This window comes from Protopterus annectens, chromosome 2.part2 (genome assembly GCF_019279795.1).
Source record: "Protopterus annectens isolate FY-2018-M chromosome 2.part2, PAN1.0, whole genome shotgun sequence".
Taxonomy (NCBI): domain Eukaryota; kingdom Metazoa; phylum Chordata; order Ceratodontiformes; family Protopteridae; genus Protopterus; species Protopterus annectens.
The window spans coordinates 329,143,956-329,167,150 of record NC_056730.1 but is presented as its reverse complement, the minus strand read 5'-3'; the positions used below and the strand labels follow the sequence as shown (position 1 = coordinate 329,167,150).

Sequence of the window (23,195 nt, the reverse complement as noted above, 5' to 3'; positions counted from 1 at the left end):
TGTGGAGCTAGAACAGGGTTTGAGCTTAAGAAGTAAAGATTTAATATAAGAGGTAGAAAAGAGCTGAAAGGAGAACTGAGTTGAGGTTTGAGTGTTGGGTGCTGTAAGTTGTGAAGTTAAATTTGGCTTAGTGGGTATGAGATTCTGGATGGTATCAATAATATGTTTGTTTAGGAGGGTAGCAGTTTCTTCAGGAGATGAGTCTGGGTAGGGAGAGGGGTTAGAAGGTCTGTCTGGATAGATGATTTTGTTCAGGGTAGACCAGTATTTACGAGGGTTAGATGAGTTGCTTAGCTGTGCAGAGGTGTAGTAGGGTTTTTTATCTAATGTAGTATATTTTCGATAGGTTTCTTCATTGTCTATATTTGTGAAGGAGGGGGAGTTGTTTTGTTTTAGTCCAGGCTTTCCAAGCACTGTCCCATTGTTTCATTAGTAACTTTGTTTCTTTAGATAGCCATGGAGCAAAATTAGATTTAATTCTGATTTTCCTAGAAGGTGCTAGGGAGTCTAGAGTATTCAGAAATATGTTGTTAAACATGCTTACAGAATCGTCTAGTGGGATTTGTTTTAGGATGGTCCAGTCTATACTAGAGAGAATACAGTTGAATTGAGTGTAATTTAAATTGGATAGTTTCCGACAGTCTCTAGTTATAGATTCATAGGTTAGTACTAGGCTAACTGCCTTTGTGAGCCATTTTAAGCCTAGCCAATTATCCCTTGTGAGACTCAAACCCTGTACCTTGTGTTTGCAAGGCAAACACCTTAACCATTAGGCCACCCTCCCAACCCTAAAAATATGGAACGCTTCAGGAATTTGCATGTCATCCTTGCGCAGGGGCCATGCTAATCTTCTCTGTATCGTTCCAATTTTAGTATATGTGCTGCCAAAGCAAGTTAGGTGTGGTATTGGTGCTGGAGAGTAGTATCTTAAGACAGAGGTAGGGAGATGGTCACTAAGGGAGTCAGGTAAGGTGGTAGGATTATGGTGGTGGTGGGGAGAGTTGGTAAGAATCCAGTCAATTGTAGTACTTGATGACGACGTTTTGTGGAAGCGAGTGGGGGATGAGATCATTTGGTGGAAGCCATATAGGTGGATACTGAGTTGAGGTGAGTCTGTAATGAGTTTTGACCAGTCAATATTGACATCACCTAGTATAAGGGTTTCAAATGGTATGGTTTGGGAGAACCAGGATAGAATGTTTTCAAGGATAGGTAAATTGTTACCTGGATGAACACAGATGGAAGCAACAGCAAATTTCTTTTGAAGGTTCAAATGGCAGTTTAGTATTATAACTTCTGCTGGGTAGAAGCAAGGTATGGGTGAGGGATAAGGTGAGATATTTAGGCTGTTGGAGTATAATATAGCTACTCCGCCTCCCTTTTTAGTAAGTCTGTTGGAGCAAAATATACTATAGCCAGGTGGAAGTATTTCGCTGTCAGAGATTTGTGGCTTTAGCCAAGTTTCTGATAGGGAGAGAATGTGTGGGGTAGTATGAGCCATCCAACTGTGGAGCTCATTGACTTTGTTTGTTAGGCTCTGAATATTTAGTGAGAGAATAGTCAGGTTTTGTGATGGGGCTAGGTTCTGCACACACTGTTGTGGATGGGGAGGAATTTGTGTGGAGTTTGTGGAGGGAGTTGGTGTGGTAGGGGTCAGGTAGGTATGAGTGGGAGTTGGGCCTGAGTTGGGATGGATGTCTCCAGAGCAGAGTAGGTTTTTTCTAAGAATAGAAAGTGTGGCAGTATGTAGTTGGAGTTTATATAGCAATGACATCTTACAGGTATGTGTATCGACTTGGAGGATGGAGTGTTTAAATAGACATATGGTGGAAGAGGTAAATAGAGCTGGGGAGATAGCAGAAGTAATAGGAAAGATGTTTTGTGGATAATATGTGGAGGTAGGAGAGTATAAGGGTGGGTTTTGAAGGTGGAAGTGGTAGGTGGTCATGGAGGATAGTATGAAGAGGAGTGTTGTGGGAATAAGAAGGTAATGCATACTGGACAGAGTTTGATATAATGGACCAGTAGGGGGAGCTGTTAAATGGTATGAGGTAAGATAGTGAAGACTGACAGAATTTGTGGGTGGGAGTGGTTATGTTGCAGGAGGCGGTGTTTGTGAGGCTGGTGGAACAGTAAGGGGAGGGAGAGGTTGGTATAAAGGAAACTGTAATGGGGTGGGTGGGAATGGGGGTAGGGTAGGTGAGCGAAGTGAGCCTGAGCGTAGTGAGGGCGAACGGAGCGGGGCTACATCCGTCGGGTGAAGCCCAAAAAACAATCAGATAGAAGGTATTTGAGCAGGAGAGGCTGAAGGTTTTAGCTTGATAATCAGAGTTAACTGACCTGAGGTGGTTTCAGTGGGAACAAAGGTAGGGCATAGAAGTCTAATAGGAGGAAGAGATAGGCAGGGAGGGTTTACAGGAGAAGTAAGGTATGCAGCTGGATAGGGGAGGCAGATTATGAGGAGGAGAGGTCTAGGAGACAGAGAGTTAAAACTCAGATATGAGTACAACAGTAGAAATGGGAAGTAGGGACCAAGGGAGACCAGGACAAGTACAGAGATAAGGGAAACAACAAGGAGCGGTTTACTGGTGAGATAGAGAGTAGCTACCACGGGGTTGTCCTAGAATGGTTATAGCAGTTTTACTTTATTTCAGATAAGTGATTTTACACTAGAAGGACTATATTCTGGGAGAAACTTGACTGCAGGTATTTCAGCCAGAAAGGGTCAGAGAGAGATGAGGATGCTGAAGTAGCTGGATAATCCTAGAAAAAGAAGACAAACAGTAAGTTGTGAGAGATGTGGGAGAAGAGGATTCATAAAACTGGATGAGTGTCAGTGGTAAGTAATTGGGGGTAGGTGAGAGTTATAGCCAATATTTGGAAAAATAGAGTATGGGAGGGGTGGTTGTGTGGGAGTAGAGAAACTCTTAGTGAGGAGAGACCTTTGAGTGGTATGAGGGATAGGAGAGAGTGCAATTTGGAGTCAGGTTTGAGAAAGGGGAGTACTATATGAGTGAGGGTAAGATGTAGCAAAATAGCAAGGAAGTAGTGACTGGAGATAGAGTAGTGGAATCAGTAAAATGCAAAGCAGTAACACAGTAAACAAAAGATTATCTGGCTTACAATAAAGACAGCATGAGACAACAATACATTAATATACTATGTAAAACAACATAAACATTCTGTGTAGCATAGCAGCAAAACATCAATCCAAGCATAGCTACAGATTACATAACAACATCAGGCTATGTTATACAGGGCATACGTACAGGGTAAATGTACACAATTTCAAGTACACAGCAGCCCAAAGGATAGTAACCAGAAATCGCTAGCTAAGATAATCATGTACCTTCACTCTTCTTTTGTGGAGGAAAGAAGAGAGGGAAATTACAGACTGCTCTTTAGAAACTACATACAGTACATCATACTACTGTCGCTAATTAAGGGAGGTATGTGCAGTCAGTATAAAGTGAAAATCTTGAGTTGCGATGTTAAGCAAGGCCTGTAATCAAGTATATTGTAGTCGCTAGCAATGGTAGTCTTTTGAAGACTGCTTACAGTCAGAACCTAGCATTGCAGTGTTTTCCGACTGTATAGAGTCGAAATACGCCAGCAAAGTACATCCAGCCAACTGATAGCTAAGCGGTAGCTTGTAGTATGTGGGCTAGTAAAAAAATAAATAAACGCTAGTTAGAAGGGAGATATAGCATAGGTATGAGGCTAGTAATTGAAGCCGTTGGTAAATAGCTATGTAGGGAGATCAAGGTGCAGTGTCCTATGAGCTATATCTGCAGGTTGGTTAGTCTTATAATAAACTTTACTACACCCACTAATCATTTACTACACCCACTAGGCATCTCAATTACCATCAAAATCCCCAACCAGTCATGCAGCTTCTATTCATGTACCACCTACAACTTGCAGCAATGAGGATACTGAAGATAGCCAGACTACAGCAGCAGTAGCACAGCATCCCCTCAGACAGGCTCAGGGCACAGTACCTAGCAGCACAGGCAAAGTCCAATCCACAACTGTAGGATTTGACAAACACTATGTGATACTGAAAAGCCACAAAGAAAAACTTGGTGTATACAGAGTTAACGTAGGCTATGCTGGTTTATGTTTGGGTGACGCACACTGTGCATCAGACATTCCTCCATACATCATACATAAATGATTAGCTGATACAGGCACAGCTGTCATCATTTCCAAAGTGGTCCTTAGACATAGACACAATTGCTAAACACACCAGCAGGGGTGGTGGCAAGGGGGCCACAACTGTAGAAGGGGTTATAAAAGGGGCACTTTTGATGATACAGTTACCTTTTCACTAGAAGCACCCTCATTAAAAATGTCAAGATAGTCTTTGATGATTTAACTGCACCCTATCCGCTCATGTGGCGAGATTGTACATATCAGTCTGATTTAAGTTTGTTTTTTAAGCACAGATGTTTCATTCTATAAATGTAAGCATTATATGTTTTCAAATGTTTGTTCTTTTTAAGTGTCTTTCTTTTCATTTTTTTCCTATAAGTAAGTGTAGCTTTTCTTTTCGGGTTTGTCTTACTGAAGGTCATACTTTGCTTTTTTTTTAACCTCCACAAATGTCTTGCTTTGATGCTGGTGCCATTAGCTAGGAGTACGGGCTAGAACATGGGATGCACAAGTCACATCTACACTGCATCATATACAGTGTCTCCTAATGTTAGTGTATGGGAAACTCCTCAGATGTGAAGAGGTGCTATCATAAGAGCTTGGCACCAACTTGATACTATGCCATTAGCATGGGGGATGGGCTGGAACATGGGACGCTCTAGTCACACCTACACTGTATCATATACAATGTCACCTTATGTTAGTATATGGGAAACTCCTCAGATGTGAAGAAGTGCTATCATAAGAGCTTGGCACCAAGTTGATACTGTGACATTACCTATGTGACTCTGCTGAGACCCTTAACAGTGACCTGGTAATGGTACAAGAGTGCAACCTGTGCGAAATCACAGAGGTTTCCACATTCATGGATGCTGGAACAGACAGGCCACCTCTCTGCAAACCCACCATAGCCTCCAAACATGCAGACTCAACATTTTCTCTGTCTGATTATACACAAACTTACTAAACCTAGGTATAAATCCCTATGTCACAAGATGGGTTGCCAACTGGCTCACTGACTGAAACCACACATTGAAAGTAGCAGACTCTAAATCCAACTTTAGACCAGTGACAAGTGGAGTACCACAGGGTTCAGTCCTTGGTCCTCTCCTGTTTGGTATCTACTTCTCTGAAGTACAGGCTAACACAGAAGGTCTTTGGCTAACAAAGTTCACAGATGACTGCAAACTAGAAGCCATAATCAAATCTCCTAATGATGTGGACATCCTACAAAAGAGCCTCACTGAGACAGATGCCTGTTGTCAAAGCCATGGCCTCAAGCTCAATGCCAAAAAGTGCATTGTCGTCCCTTTTGGTAAAAACTCTGTACCCATGAACTACCACATAGGCGGCAGTCTACTTAACACCAAAAGTGTGATGAGACCTTGGGACACAGGTGGACAGTAGTCTCTCCTTTGATAATCACATTGCCACCGTAGTCAAGAAATCCTTCTACGTGGCACACTTCATCACAAAAGGTTTCTCATCCAGGAAAAAAGAGGTCATTGTTCCCCTGTACTCATCACTCATTAGACCCATTATAGAGTACAACGCCCCTTTTGGTATGTACCTCACAAGACATCTACAACAACTGGAAAGGCCACAGAAATACCTCACAAAGAGGATTACTGGCCTCAAACAGATGCCCTACGCAGACCGTCTCAAAAAACTCCAGCTCTACTCCTGCATATCGCCTACTCAGAGGCGATCTCTGCCTATACATACAAAGCTATGTCAAACCCAGAGCTGTTTGGACATGCTCCACGTAAAGAAATCCCAATCCCTCCAAGCTACACACTCTAGGGACCTAAACCTTGTCACCACAATAAACAGAACATGCTGGAGGGATAGATTCCTGTCTCAGAAACTTCCCATACTTTATAACAAACTACCTATCTATATCAAACAAAGCTCCTCATTAGCACTCTTCAAGAAAAATCTTGATGATTGGATGGGAGATAGGAAATTCACTCCGGGGATCACTTCTGTGGCTCTGCTTGACAGGGGCAGAGGAAAATAATTTTCTTGGGTGGCAAAAGCCAGGGTACTGTTTGGCTAGGCTTATATAGGCCCTAGGGCCAATAGCCTAGTACCTACCTATGAACCTATGATAGGACCTCACAAGTATGTAAACAGGAACTGATATGTATACTGTGTGAGGAGTCAATGCATTGTCTTTATTCCCCACCATCCCCATTGTCGAATATCTTTATGTATACCAAGCAACACTTTTACCATCTCTACCTGATTCTCAGTAGTAGTAGTCTGTGCTGGGCAACATCCCTAGCCATTTGCTGCTGTGTAGACTATCCATGGTCTTAGGAGCCAACTGTGATCACAGATTTCATGTGACAACCCTGTGTATAAGCTGTACAGTCAGTATTCAAACATCTGACATTGCCCTGTCCTCTTCCAGAGACTCCATGTTGGTATTTGAGAGAGGTGAAGCTTTGTGAAGATTCAACCACTTCTGGTTAAGGAATGTGGCTATGTTGCAATAACTGTGACCCAGCATTGGCTCTGCTAGAGTCATCAACATGCTGGGGGTGGAGCGCCTGACAGTACACTTTGTAATAGTGTGCCACCTCTCTCAGACACTGCCATGACAATGAGTAATATGATCATCAACTGTCATACAGCTGTGAACATCTGGCTGTTGTCCTGCACCAGTGTCTACCCTTGACGGTTAAATTGTTGACATAGCTCTGAAAAATGACAAATACTTTACTACTGTATGTTAGAGCCTCCACAAATATGTGTACCGCTGTACACAGCAGTACTGCTAAAAGGAAGAAATATACACATATGTGCAATGTTTATTTGCGCCTTCAGGGACAACTGGTAATCCTGAAGTAGCTGGTGAAAAGACACTGAAACAAGTATGCAGTAATGGAATCTGTTTATATAGAGGTTAACTGTCCCAGTTCTAAAACTGCCACATTAGATAATACTAACCTAGTCTAGTTACTAACACACATGGAGGGAGGGTCACTATCTATGGCACTGTTATCACCTACACAATCATCACCATGAAGGGATACTAATACTCATTATCAGGTATCAAGTTTTGTCCAGCAGAAAGATTGCTAATGGACTGCCACCAGTATCACTACATGCAGTAGCATTCTATTGCGCTTTACTCCTGGAACAATATACTTTGTCATTAGTTCTCTTCCTATACTATATGCTAATGCACAATTCTGTCCTCCAATGGCATTTATGTTTGCTAGCGCCTAGCACCATACTTTTCATGCTCTGCCTGTCTAGGGCCCCCCTTTTAAAAATAGGCATTTACTGTAGGTCTTAAAGGACCACTGCAGGCAAAAACTGAAAATCTTTTTATGAAGAGCTCCTTGATCCACACCTGCCTGCAATACGATAAGTTAGCAGTGTAAGTGTAATTTTTCTTGTAACCTTGAATGTCCTCGGAGGGGCAGACATTCTGATGAATTTTTGTTTCCTTGGAAAACTAAATTTAACCCATAATGCACTATGAGGACACAGCTCATGAGGACAAGTTGCCCTTCTGTATTTTGTTACATCCTATTCTCATTCACTTTAAATGAAAGACCTGAGATAACTGCTAACTTTGAGAGCACAGCTCTGAATGAATCAGGAACAAATCTCCACTGAATCGGGGACAAATTCAGAAATAATCAGGGGCACTTTTAACATATTAGTAATATTAAATGAGATATTAACAGAACAGGAAAATGAATTAAGATATATTTTCTGAAGTAAAAGAAGTCTACAACTTTAAATATTGTCTCTAAGTGTACATCATCAACTTTTCTCCAAAATCCATCAGTGTTAGAAGGGATTAAGAGGGATAGAGCTAAAATGTGAGTCAAAAGAAGGAACATCCTTGAAAATCAAGAACAGTTGAAAAGTATGTTTTCTGAGAGTCCAGTACAAATATCATTAAATGGATGGCAAGTTACTCTTACAAATGTTTTTCCTCATGCTGTGTTCCACATTCTGTTAAAACACCTTCCAAAAGTATTAAATTGCCAAGCTAACAGAATTTTCACAAAGACAACTTTTCTGAGTTTTCAATTCCTGGCCATGTTGTTCCTCCCATCTTCCCTCCCCCAGTCATTTAGAGTATCTTATGTCTTGTCTTTCAAGGTTCAGCTAATTAGTCACCTATGCATAACAATACATTTAGCCTGGTGCATTACTAAAAGTGTTCCTTCCTGTCTCTCCTTACACCTGTTATGCCCTAGGATGAAAAAAATATATACTACAGCAAATTTAAAGCTGAATGTTAACACAGATATGGTAGTGTATAGTGCACAGTGCCTGAAATGTGACCCTAGCCATGAGTAGTATCCTGCCATCACCCAGAATGATTCCACAGTACAAGAACAACATGACTGACTTCAACGATTGGCTAAGCTTCTGGTGTCATTCTAAGGGGATCCAGTGTCTGTCTACCTGGGATGACATGATCGACAGACCATGATGCTTTGCCAGAGATGGTCTACACCTGTTGCCGATAGGATTCCAGATACCCCTATAGTGCCTTTTTTAGGCAAAGTTCAAATGACAAACTCACCACCGTAGCAGTCATAAGCAAGCAAAATCTGAGGGTAATGCTACTCAGTGCTACAAGTCTAAACCTCAAAATGCATAAGTTTATTTGTAGGCTATGAGCTTGATGTATTTTAATCAGAAGTTATTTTTAAACCGTTCTTTCGGACAGTTAATGTATTATAGTTAGCTTCTATTATCCCATTATATATGGATGGATAAGGAAATGTATATATTTTTAATATGATTAGACTTCTTTTATATTATTTTTTATATACAATGTTTTGATATGGTTAGGAATGTATTGTACCTTTAAATTTTGTAAGACAGGATTACTTTCCCGCCAAAGTAATATATTTAAATGGGGGGGGGACATTGTTTAGTAGATGGGTCTGAAGAAGCCATATCGGTGAAAGCGCTTACCTGCATTTATTGTTTGTGTAATAAAATCGGGCTTTGAAGCATTGGAGTCATTTATATTACTACTACACACTGGATTTGTTGGATATATGCTGAACTTTTTGTCACAGTTTACGTCAGTATTTGGTTTACCTACCCTGTGCCTAATAGTTATTTTGATTTTTTCAAAATGCATTCACTTGAGACTCTCCTTAAAATGGAGAACATCAACATCTGTGCAGTGACGGAGACCTGGTTCAAGGCTCCAGAGAGCACACCTGCATTACCAGGCTATAACTCATACCACACCTTTCGGCCACCTAACCTGGGCCGAAACACTAAAGGAGGAGGCGTGTTCATATTCATTAAGGATATCCACACCTCTAGGCTAGTTGCTCAACATAATACATCTGAAATTATCCAAGTGCAACTACCACTGGGCAAGACTGCAATCAAGGTTGTAGCTTGTTACAGATCCCCCGCCATGTCCCAGGATGCCCACTCCATGTTTTTTGATATACTGGGTAATATTAAGGTACAGCCTAATAATGGGGGATTTCAACTACCCCACCATCAACAGGGAAAATTACTCATGTACTAACTCCTTTGCTCAATGCTTTCTGGAATTCATAAATTCCAACACCCTGGAGCAGCTTGTCCATACCACCACCAGGGGGCAGCAATATCCTGGACCTGGACATTACCAATATGGGCAACCGATGTGCCACTCCAGAGGTCAACTCCTCTCTGGTCAGATCCGACCACAAGACAATCACCCTAGACATCAATATCTCGCCCCCACCCCCCATTAAGGAAGCCACTGTAAAAAACTTTTCCAAAGCCAACTTCATGCTTCTTAAAACAGAAGTGGCAAGCTTCACGACACCCATACAGACGGAAAATAGAGGTATGACTGCTGAATCCTATACAAATGCACTGTATAAGCACATACACGAGTGCATGGATCGTGCCATCCCCAACAAAACCAAAACACTATCCTCCAATAAAAGGAAGCCAATCTAGTGGTCCCCGGCCATAAACAAAGTCTACAACAGAAGGAAGAAGCTGTTGCAAAAAAGAGTAAAATCCCCTGATTGCAGGAACTTCCTGGTCAGCCTCAGTATGAAGCTGAGATCCCCCTCATAAAATCCTCCAAAGCTAGTTACAAAATTAAAATCGCCAGTGATTCTACAGACAACCATAAATCATTCTACAGCTATGTCAAGAATCTCAATGGTGACACTGAGCTACAGCACAATGTCACTAGATATACAGAACCAAGTGATATTGCCAACATCCTGGCAGATAGGTTCAGTGCAAACTTCACCCCCCACCCCCCAAAGGGCCCATTACTATACAGGAAGAATGCAAAGCCCCTGTAATCACGGCTGCACAAGTAAAGATCGCACTCTCCAAAGCCAAGAACACAGCATCCATGGGACCTGACAACATCCCAGGCTGTGTTCTGCACGAACTACATAACGAACTGGCACCCCACCTAAGTGCCATGTTCAATCATAGCCTCACTTCAGGCTTTGTGCCTACTGAATGGAGCACAGCGATGGTTATCACACTCCACAAAGGGGGTGCCACCACGGACTCCGGGAAATACAGCCCTATTAGTCTGACGAGCCTGGTCTGCGAGGCCATGGAACGTATCATCTTGGAGCTTATAAACAAGGACATAGGTCACCTCCAAACTCTGGATCCCACTCAGTTTGGGTTTGTAAAATGTAGGTCATGTCTCCTAAACCTGATTGACTTCTTTAAAGCACTGACCAGAGCCATGAATGAGGGTAAGGTGGTTCACACAGCCTATCTTGACCTTGCCAAGGCTTTTAACACCATCCCCCACTCAGGAATTATTGATAAACTCACTAGATTGGGCATAAATCCCCATGTCACAAGATGGGTGGCCAACTGGCTCACTGACAGAACCCACACAGTGAAAGAAGCAGACTCCAAATCCAACTTCAGACCAGTGACAAGTGGAGTACCACAGGTTTCAGTCCTGGGTACTCTCCTGTTTGGCACCTACTTGTCAGTAGTCCAGGCTAATATAGCAGGTCTTTGGCCAATGAAGTTCGCAGATGACTGCAAACTAAGTGCCATAACAGAATTGCCTAATGATGTGGACATATTTTCTGTCCTTGACCTAGCACTCTTGTGTGGGGTCATTTACTGCACTGTTATAACTTGATATTACTTGTGAACTTCTGCTATCTCTGTAAAAAACAAAAACAAAAAAAAATCTTGCTTTTTTCCCACTTTTCTGAGAGTTAAAAAAGTTCAGTTACAGGCTTGCTGTTCCTGAACTGTTTGAAAGTTTCTGTGAGGCCATTTTTGCTTGGGCTGAAGGAGGGTCTCTCTGTTGATCAGTGGCAGTGACTAACATTGAGCAGCTTCCCTGCCCCCCGGAGAGGTGGTTACTGACTTGAAACTGTAGTTTTATTGGCCACTAGGGGTCATTTCCATAACTCCTTCATCTTCCTCTCTTAAAACCTAGTTACCTCGTGGTTTGGGCGTCTTTTCAGGCTTGTTGGCTGTTGGTGAAGCACCCTCCAAGAGGAAAAAACGCTGAGAGAAGAAGGGAGCCACTTTTGAGATTTTAAGTATTTTTCTCTGTTTATTTGCTAAGTTTTTCTGCATAGCTGCCTAGCTTGAGCATTTTCTGGCTTGTTAAACTTGATTTCTGTATTAGTAGCTGTATTTAGAGCACAACCAAAAGCTGTTTGCTGAATTTCCTGTTTGCACTTAATTTTAAATCGTTTTTCTTAAAACTTGCATATTTTCTGTCCTTGACCTAGCACTCTTGTGTGGGGTCATTTACTGCACTGTTATAACTTGATATTACTTGTGAACATCTGCTATCTCTGTAAAAAACAAAAAAAAAAAATCTTGCTTTTTTCCCACTTTTCTGAGAGTTAAAAAAGTTCAGTTACAGGCTTGCTTTTCCTGAACTGTTTGAAAGTTTCTGTGAGGTCATTTTTGCTTGGGCTGAAGGAGGGTCTCTCTGTTGATCAGTGGCAGTGACTAACATTGAGCAGCTTCCCTGCCCCCCGGAGAGGTGGTTACTGACTTGAAACTGTAGTTTTATTGTCCCTTTTGGGTCTATTCCTGCTCCTTTCCAGCCCCTGCTATCAAGCACGCTTTAACGTGCTTTAGCCTTGATATAGCGGAGTTGCCACTAGAGCAGCATCGGGCAGCGCCGGTTAAACAAGGTTAAACTCTTTCTGGCTCCAGAAAGTCTGTTCTTCAATTTTTCCCTTAGAACTGCTCTGTTAGGAACCTAAACAGTTTACACCTACACTAAAAAGTGCAGCACTTGTTCCAAATAGCTTTTTCTTCTCAAAAAGCTCAGCACTTGTCTTATAAGCATATCCCTTGTCTTATAAGCATTCTCTTTGCAGGTCAGGCACTCCTATATTATACAAATCTCTCACTAGCAAAACCCCGCAGGAGTGCCCACTTCCCTGCTAAGCCCATTACTTTTCTGTCTCCTACCAACTCATAATTCTTTCTAGCATGTCGAAGGGTCAGATGCTGGCATCCTCTCCTGCCCAGTTGGTGAATCTGGGAATTCTGAGACAATGTTACAATTGCCTCATGTACACGGACAACCCTCTCCTCCTCCCACGTAACGCTAACACTTGTGAGAGATGCAGCTATTTAGCCAGACTGGAGGCTGAGCTCTCTCAACTCAGGACTGGCAAGACTAGGCAGGAGGAGAAGGCAACTACACACACCACAATACCAGTCTCACATAACTCAACCACACCACTGAATCAAACACATAAACACACTAAAACATACTCGGAGGCTCTGAGTGAAAATTTACCTAAACAGCAGAGGCCTCCAAAGCAGACACCCAAGCAACTGCAAACTCAATACACCACACAAACAACACATAAACAACAAAATCAGTGTGCAAAGCAGTCACTTCCCTTAAGGCCAAATACAACACCAAACATACTTGTCATAGGTGACTCCATAGTCAGACACACTGACGTCCCGCTCACCAGACTGAGTAAGGAGAAGGCACAGTAAGCTGCCTGTTGGGCGCTAGAATCCGCCACATAATGCAAGCACTCAGGTCTCTCAACAGCAGGTACAAGTACGACTCAGTCATTGTCCACGCTGGTGTCAACGACCTGAGACGTACCTCCTTAGACTACATGAAAAGAGACATTGAGGAGCTCTCTGATTATGTAGCCCAGGCAGGTATGACCCTGACCTTGAGCAGTATCCTACCTTCACCTAGAATGATGCCACAATACAGTGATAAGATGATCAGCTTTAATAATTGGCTTAAATTCTGGTGTCATTCAAAGGGGATCCAATGTCTGTCTGCCTGGGATGACATGCTGGACAAGCCACGCTGCTCGAGGGACGGCTTGCACCTGTCACCCTAGGCTTCCGGATATTGGCAAAGGCTCTTGCCACCCCATAGTGCCTTTTTAGGCAAGGCTCAAATTCTAAACCTACCACCCTAGAACACAAAAAGGAAAAAACTAAGGGTAATGCTGCTCAATGCCAGAAGTCTCAATCTCAAGATGCACGCACTCGAGGCCCTTCTCAGTATGGAGAACATCGATGTCTGTGCAGTGACAGAAACCTGGTTCAAGGCTCCAGAGAGCACCCCAGCACTATCAGGTTTCACCTCATATCATGCTCCGGCCCCAAAATCCGGACAACACCAAGAAAGGAGGGGTGTCCATATTCATAAAGGACACCCACACCTCAAGGTTGGTGGCAACGCACGATGCATCGGAGACCATCCAGGTGCAATTAACCATAGGCAAGACTGCTCTGCAATTTGTAGCATGTTACAGGCCACCCTCTCAAACTCAGGAACCTCACATGGCTTTCCTGAAAACATTGGAGGGGATAAATGTATCTCCAAACACCATCATACTAGGTGACTTCAACTACCCTAATATAGACTGGGAACACTACTCAAGCCCAAACACTCTAGCCCAAAGGTTCCTGGAGTTCATAAACTCAAATGCCATGGAACAACTAGTCACCATCCCCACAAGAGGAGAAAACATACTTGATCTCATCATCACGAACATGGGATCAAAATGTTCAACACCGAAGTATACCCCTCACTGGTGAGATCAGATCATAAACTAATCTCGCTGGAGGTCCTCATCCCCCCACCTGAAATAAAAAAGACCACAGTGAAAAACTTCTCAAAGCCGACTTCACACTTCTGAAAACTAGTGTGGTCTCCTTTAACGCCCTGAGCCAGTGGTAAACATTACTCAAACCACTGAATCACTTACAAATGCCTTCTACCAGCACCTACAGGACTACATGGATCAGGCAAATCCCAAACAAAACTAAGACTCTTTGTACCAAAGGCAAGCGTCCAGTCTGGTGGACCCCAGCCATAAACAAGCTCTACAACAAAAGGAGGAAGCTACTACAAGATAGAGCAAAATCCTTGAAAGGTAAGACACCTTTGATCATTATAAGTAAAAAACTAAGAGCTCTCATAAAATCATCCAAGGCAAATTTTGAGAGAAAAATCGCCAAGGACTCAAAAGACAATCATAAGGCCTTTTTTAGCTATGTTAGAAACCTAGGAGGAAACTCCCAGATATGCTCAGAATTAGTTCAAAATGATGTGAAGATTACTGAACCTACACACATTGCCAACATACTGGCCGACAGGTTCAGTGCAAACTTCTCCCCTCCCCAAAGGAGAGATATCTATACCAGAGGATTGTAGCCCCCAAACATCTCCAACGCCCAGGTGAGAACTGCTCTCTCCAAGGCAAAAACACAGCATCCATGGGACCGGATGGTGTCCCCGGCTGTGTGCTCCACGAACTCAATGAGGAATTAAACCCGCAGTTAGGACAGCTGTTTAATCTTAGCCTCACCTCAGGATCATTACCCAAGGAATGGCGCACGACTGTGGTCCCACTTCACAAGGCGGTGCCTCCACCGACCCTGGAAATTACCGTCCCATTAGCTTGACAAGCCTTATCTGCAAAGCCATGGAGAGGATCATAATGGAACTCATAAATAAAGACATAGGGAACTTGCAGACTTTGGATCCAACCCAGTTTGGCTTTGTCAAAGGCAGATCATGCCTTTTAAACTTGGTTGACTTTTTCGAGACAGTCACCAAGGCCATTGATGAGGGAAAGGCAGTCCATACAGCCTACCTTGACCTGGCAAAGGCCTTCGACACAATACCCCACTCGGGTATCATCGAAAAACTCATCAGCTTGAATGTAAACCCATACATCACAAGATGGGTTGCAAACTGGCTAAGTGACAGAACACACAGGGTCAGAGTTGCTGGAGCCATGTCAGACTCAAAGCCTGTCACAAGTGGTGTCCCACAGGGCTCAGTCCTGGGTCCACTCTTGTTCGGCATCTACTTTTCTGAAGTACAAGCAAACGCAGGAGGGTTATGGCTGACAAAGTTTGCAGATGACTGCAAACTGGGTGCCATAGTCGAAAACACATCTGACACAGATATCCTTCAGAAGGGCCTCACAGAAACGGATAACTGGTGCCAGAGCCATGGCCTAAAGTTAAATGCCAAGAAATGCATAGTCATACCCTTCGGGAAAAACAAGGTTACCCATAGCTACCATATAGGTGGCAATCCACTGAGCACAGAAGAAGTCATCAGGGATCTAGGGACCCAGGTTGACAGTAGCCTGTCGTTTGACACTCATGTTGCTAAAGTAGTTAGGAAAACCTTCTACATTGCCCACCTGATCATGAAGGGATTCACATCTAGATCAAGGGAGGTCATCGTCCCCTGTACTCATCACTCATTAGACCTATGATTGAGTACAATGCCCCATTCGGAATATATCTGACCCGACAGCTGCAGCAGCTGGAAAGGCCCCAAAAGTTCCTCACCAAAAGGATAAAGGGTCTCAAAAATATGTCTTATGCTGCCCGACTGAAAGAACTCCAGCTCTATTCAGTCTCATACCGCTTGCTCAGAGGTGACCTGTGCCTGACATATAAGGCCATGTCAAACCCAGATTTGATGAATATGCTTCACCTCAAAAAATCTAGATCCCTCAGAACCACAAGGGCGGGAGACTTAAACCTTGACACGGTTATTAATAGAACGTGCTGGAGGGACAGATTCATCACCCAGAGACTCCCTATGCTGTGGAACAAAATCCCGGTACATGTGAGGCAAAGCACCTCGCTGGCCTTGTTCAAGAGGAATTTTGACCAATGGATGGGAGATCACAGATATACCCCAGGGATTACTTCAGTGTCACTGCTTGACAGAGGCACAGCAAAATAATAGGCATAGTTTTCTTCAAACTAAAGGGGTGGCGAAAGCCAAATAACTATGGGCTAGGCTTATAAATGCCCTTGGGCAGATAGCCTAGTATGAACCTATGAACCTATGAACCTATTCTACAAAGGGGCCTCACTGAGACTGATGCTTGGTGTCAAAGTCATGGCCTCAAGCTCAATGCCAAGAAGTGCACTGTCATCCCCTTTGGGAAAAACACTGTAGCCATAAACTACCACATAGGCAGTAGCCTATTAAACACCGAAAGTGTGATAACAGACCTTGGGACACAGGTGGACAGCAGTCTCTCCTTTGATAATCACATAGCCACAGTAGTCAGGAAATCCTTCTATGTGGCACACCTCATGACAAAGGGGTTCACCTCCAGAAAAAAAGAGGTCATTGTTCCTCTGTACTCATCCCTCATCAGACCCATTATAGAATACAATGCCTCATTTGGAAAGTACCTCGCAAGACATCTACAACAACTAGAAAGGCCACAGAAATACCTCACTAAGTGAATTACCGGCCTCAAACAGATGCCATACACAGACCATCTCAAAAACTCCAGCTCTACTCCATTGCTTATCGCCTGCTCAGAGGCGAACTCTGCCTAACATACAAAGCCATGTCAAAACCAGATCTGTTGGACATGTCACACTTAAAGAAACCCCAATTATTCCGAGCCACAAGCTCCAGGGACCTAAACCTTGTCACCACAATAAACAGAAGATGCTGGAGGGATAGATTCCTGCCCAGAGACTTCCCATGCTCTGGAACAGACTACCCATTCATGTCAAGCAAAGCTCCTCATTAGCCCTCTTTAAGAAAAATCTCGACAACTGTATGGGAAATAGGAAACTCACCCCAGGGATCACTTCTGTGGCTCTGCTAGGCAGGGGTGAAGGAAAATAACTTTCTTGGGTGGCAAAAGCCAGGAAACCTTTTTGGCTAGGCTTATGTAGGCCCCAGGGTCGATAGCCTACTACCTACCTATGAACATTCTATGTGGGCAAGACTCAAATTAAAAATATGAATTTTCCAGCACTTTCAGATATTAGATATAAAGTCAGCAGAAATGTTTTGCTAAACATAACATGGAGATGGTCAATCACTACAAGTATAAGAAAACCCTTAAATGGCGACCAGAATGTCCTCTGGAAAAAGAAAGAACTTGAATGGCAAGGAAGACAAAATGCATACAACACACCTGGCCTAAACTATGGGTGCTCTATCAAGAGCATACTTCAACTCAAAAAACTCAACCACAGAACATTTTTACTAACATGTTCATCCCAACCATCTGTGCATATGAATACTGCACCTGACAATCATCTGCTCAGGCCACACCCTCATGCATCCTACCCCTAAGAAAATCTCTTCCTGGCTCAGTCTGACCCCATCTACTCTCCAGATGAGTTAACTACTAAAGTTCTACATTCCAGATGAGTTAACTACAAAAACAAAAAGCAGATTGTTTCTTTTAACATGCTGGATCCAGAAGATAGTACCACCAGGGGACACCAACACCATACCGAGAGGAACAGAACATGGATCTGCTACTGTATTATTATGGACACAACCCTGATGCACCAAATCTGACCCTCATTTACAGGCAAGGTACACTATGGTTAGTGGGAGTTCACACAAGACGGAAGGCTGGACCAGCTGGCATGGGCACCATTGTACATGGGATTTACTATCACAGGAACAACCCACTAAAGGACACATGGCACTAAGTCCTCATGTTTGGCTGCTCATTAAGTGAAGATCTGTGGCACAGCACAACTTAAAACCCACCAGTGGACATACAACTCAAAACTGTATTTATTATGTTAATTTGCAGTTTTGTGACTTTTGTAACCAGTTGTTTTCATCTCCAGTAATCAGAAGATGCTTCCTCTCTGAAGTGAAAGCATAACTAAGGCTTCCAAACAACTTTTATCTCTTCCCTGGATTACATTAAATTGCTGGGTAGTGATCCTGCAAAAATCTGGACATTTTCTTCCTCAACTTCTTCAGCAACCATGGTGGACCAAAAAATTAAATAAAAATAATATCTTTATGCCTAATGAATAAGTAAGCACTGTTAAGGGCAACATTTTTTTTAACTCTGGTGTCTGCACATATATTTAAGTTTATATTCAATGCATTTTTCTGCTTGCAAATAAAATGATTCCTGAACAGGAGATCCCAGGAGTATGGCAACCACACCAATCAGTCTCCATATTCTAATAAGGGAGTTACTTCTCCAGTCTGAGGCACATTTTTCTAAGCCATCAGATTTCCCATCCCATCAACTAATCCTGCCATGTAGCCTGGTCCACTTCCCCCTTTTCAAGACGATTTGAAAGAACTGAAAACTAAGTTTTATTATCTGAAGAAGTCTATATATGACAAAAGTGCTCAAAAAAAATACCAGACAATTTAAACCTACAGAAGTATCTCCATGAATCTTTACTAGTTTTACTTTTTTACTGTACTAACAGTGGTGAAGAATACCTTAAAATGTAAGTTGAAGTTAGAAGTACAGCTTACAAGTCAGTTGGATTATAGTCATGTACCACTGTTGGTACCATCAAGGATCATAGAACCTTAAAGGTTCATCTTTCTCTGCTCTTTACACCTGTCATCAGAGCAGAACTTTCACAGAAAATTAAGTTATAAAATGCAGGTGTCAACTCACAGTATAGGCAAGTCAAATAAAATGCTATTGTATGCTTATTAATGTGTACCTCAGAGGGTTCTACTGTGAATCTCTAACTTATGTAAGTATTGTCCATATGTAATATTTTGGAGGTTCCTCACTGCATTTCTTATAAAGTACAATGGCATGACAACAGTCACTGCCTCTACCTGTATGCACACCTCTCCTGCTCAATTAATGTTAAGTGCTTTACAATGGATGCTGCTAAAACCATTTAAACTCTAGCCAGCCTTCTGAGCGTCACTTGCAAAAGGGAAAACAAAAGTCAACTGCAGGCAGCACGCATTGCACCATGGTCTTTTTTGCCAAGCAGCAGTTTGACTTTGATCTAAGACATCTATTTGAATTATGTTAATAACACTTTGGGGGAATAGTAAGTTAATTTCCCTTGTGCTCAATGTATCCAAGTTCAGGCTGTGTATACTTTATGTATTTTTATAAGCAACCTGCCATACCCACTGTTCAATTTTCCATTGCTTCCCAGATCATACAAATATTTGCACAACTCACTGACACACACCCATATATAAAGAGTGTCAAGAACCATGGAGCACTGACTACATGTATACAGAGTGATGCTTTACTGTCTAACGGGGACCATCACATATGCTATTGTAAGGTCATGACCCCATCAGCTGTAGCTGAAAACATACAGAAACAACACTATCTGATTAACAACTGGGCACACATCAGCACTGTATTTATAAAATACAGCAATGTGCATCTTTCTATAAAGCAATGCTGCAGTGGCAAGACACCAAACAAAGCACCTCAGTTTAAACAAAATCAATGTATAACCATGCCAGCACCACTGTACACTGGCAGCCACCCACAGGTGTGTAATGTACTATATAAGGACAAACTCTATGTCCCAACACACAGACATAAACACAAAGTCAGCCTACACCTACAAACACAGACACAAATGCCCCTGTTACAGCATACACCACATACCCTCAGACACGCACAAATGATCCCACTCAGACTTTACTGGGTATTATTACACCATCTTTACTGCACATATACAGTATACTATTAAATCACAGACAAAGTACAGTTTTGTACCTACCATAAATGTAGATGTCCGATAGATATGCAACTGCAGTCATAACATATGGGTTGTCCTGCCTCAGGCAGCCCTCGGTCGGCTGGATTCCAAAGTCTGGGTCGGACGTCGGCTGATGTCGCATTTCTCTCCGACGTCAGTGCGGCTGGAGTATATAAGCATCAGCCGACGCCATTTTCTTCAGTGTTTCTTGCCCCAGATGCCAGGTGCCCTCCAAGGAAGGCTGTAATCTAATTGGAAGACAAAAACAGGATTCCAGACAAATAAGTAAGCAATAAACAGATACACCATAGCAGATATCCCCAGCTAAGAGAAAACAGGGATAGGAGTGGACCCAAGGCATAGAGGGGTATGGAGGGAGGGAAAATCCGACTGCAGTTGCATATCTATCGGACATCTACATTTATGGTAGGTACAAAACTGTACTATGTCCTTCAAGAATGCAACTGCAGTCATAACATATGGGTTGAATACCATAACTTAGCTGGGGGAGGAGGAATGCTCTAAGAAAGAGATGGTGTGGCAATCAATCCCTGCAGGACTGCCGAAGCAAAGCCTGCTCTGGATCTGGAGTATAAAGGGAGATTGTAGTGTTTGGAGAATGTATGCACGGTTCTGTCCAGGTAGTAGCGAAGTTGTCTGTGAATGTCCAAGGTATGCAACAGTCTTTCCCCTTTGCTCTCAGGATTGGGGAAGAAAGTAGGCAGGTGAATAGCTTGATTAAAGAAACCCTGGATACCACCTTTGGCATAAAGGTAGGGTTGGTTCTTAAGGAGACCCTGTCTCTGTGGAAGATTATGAACGGTGGTATTGCCATTAGGGCCTGTAGTTCTGAAACCCTTCTTGCTGAGGTGATTGCCAACAGGAAAGCTGTCTTCCATGAGAGAAATTGTAAGTCCACTGAAGCTGCTGGCTCAAAGGGAGGTAGAGTCAGTTTTTCTAGGACGAAGTTGAGGTCCCAAGCTGGCACTGGAGCCTTTCTTGGTGGCTTAATGTTCTTGATTCCCCTGAGGAATTGCCTTAACAAAGGATGTGAAAACACAGGTGGATCAGTGTTATATCTAGCTGAAATAGCTGAAGCATGTATCTTTATGGAAGAATAGGAGAGTCCATTCTGTAGCATATCTGCCAAATATTCCAGGATGAGTGGGATGTTCAATAATGATGCATCATGTCCCTTGCTGGTATTCCAAATGCTGAATCTCTTCCATTTTGCTAAGTAAACCTTTCTGGTGGATGGTCTTCGAGCTTCTGTTAATATCCGTTGAACTTCGTTGGAGAGAGATAGATTGAGGTTATTCATGGAATCTCCCAGGCTGTTAACTGCAGCGTCTGAAGGTTTGGATGCAGAGTTTTGAAGTTGTGTTGAGTCAAAAGTAGGGACCATTGGGGAAGGGCCCACTTTTTGTTGTGACATATGCTCCGTAGTAGAGGATACCAGTGTTGTCTCGGCCAGTCTGGGGCTATTAGGATCCCCTTGGGCCTCTCTGCTTTGATCTTTAGCAATACTGTGGTCATCAGTGGCAGGGGTGGAAATGCATAGATTTTTAGGGAGTTCCAGTTGAATGAGAGAGCATCTATTTTCCAAGCTTGTGGATGATATGTCCTTGAACAGAATTTTTGTAGATGATGGTTGAGGTGGGAGGCAAATAGGTCTACTTCTGGCCTGCCCCATGTCGAGGTGAGTTGTGTGAAGATTTTCGGATGTAACCTCCACTCGTGAGGATCTATGAAATTCCTGCTTAGGCTGTCCGCCAGCACATTGTCTTTGCCTGGAACAAACTGGGATTGCAAGTGTATGTTTAGGCTCAGTGATTTTTCCCAAAGATTCATTGTCAGTCTGCAAAGGGGGTAAGAATGGGTGCCCCCTTGCTTGTTTATGTACCACATCACAGTGGTGTTGTCTGTCCGTATCAGTAGATGGCCTTGCTGAAGATGTTGTCGAAAGGCCTTGATGGCATGCATTACTGCCAGCATTTCCTTTTGGTTTATATGCAGATGTGTTTCCTTTGGAGACCATTGTCCTTGTATACATCTGCCCTCCATGTGCGCCCCCCCATCCAAGGTCTGAGGCGTCTGTGGTCATGGTCTGTGTTATCTGAGGTTTTTTGAATGACATACCTGTGTTTGCCTGGCTTACCGAGGCCCACCATAAGAATTCCTTTTGTAGACATGGAATGAGCGGTATGGTTGTCTCTAGGTTGTTGCTGTTCTGAGACCATAGGCTTTTTAGGTACCATTGAAGCATTCTCATATGTAGTCTTGCTAATGGGACCAGGAGAATGCAGGATGCCATGTAACCCAGGGCCTGTAGGAATTACCTTGCAGTCATCTGGGTGAGTTTTGCCAAACCTTTGAAATAATGAGTTAACTTCTCTTGCTTGTCTTCTGTCAGGTAAGCCATTTGAAAGGCTGTGTCTAGATTGGCTCCTAAGAAGGTTATTTGCTGGGATGGCTGAAGTCTTGACTTTTGGAAGTTGACTGTGTAACCTAGAGCCTGTAGCAATTGTATGACATAGTTCAAATTTTTTGTCAAAATCAATTTGTCGTCCGCTTGTATGAGGCAGTCGTCCAGGTACGGGTAAATCTGGATCCCGTGGAGCCTGCAATGAGCAATTACTGAAGCCAGGCATTTTGTGAATACTCTGGGCGCAGTAGATAAGCCAAATGGCAATGCTGGGTACTACCCACATCTCCACAAAACACTGCTGAAATGGATAATGGGGGAACTAAAGCTACAGAAGGGTATCAGCCCAGGGCATCCCCAGCTGCTGCATCAGGCCCCCTATCCTCTCCCTGCAGGGCAGCAAACAGGTGTCAGTCCAGCTATGCTCCACAGTTTCTCTTATCACACACACACACACACACACTGTACTGGACAACCATGAGGCAATAAGTACTTCTCTGCTAAACAATTATGCAAGGCTAATGTGGACAAAGCAACTGTTCTTTGGCTAATACATCACTACCCATAGCTGAAACCCAGCATATTGACCCATGATGTCCAACTGATCAACAATCTCATGTCAGTATACTATGCACCATGG

At 43.0% G+C, this 23,195-nt stretch overlaps 1 protein-coding gene and 1 non-coding gene across 2 annotated transcripts in view; one reads left to right on the top strand and one right to left on the bottom strand.

Annotated features, from left to right (window-relative positions):
• Window positions 1–23,195, top strand: part of CCDC125 (coiled-coil domain containing 125) — a 1,485,470-nt gene that overhangs the window by 722,881 nt on the left and 739,394 nt on the right. The window lies entirely within an intron of this gene.
• On the bottom strand, window positions 791–893 carry LOC122796085. The gene has a single exon (XR_006363919.1). It is a non-coding gene; the product is annotated as a U6 spliceosomal RNA (small nuclear RNA).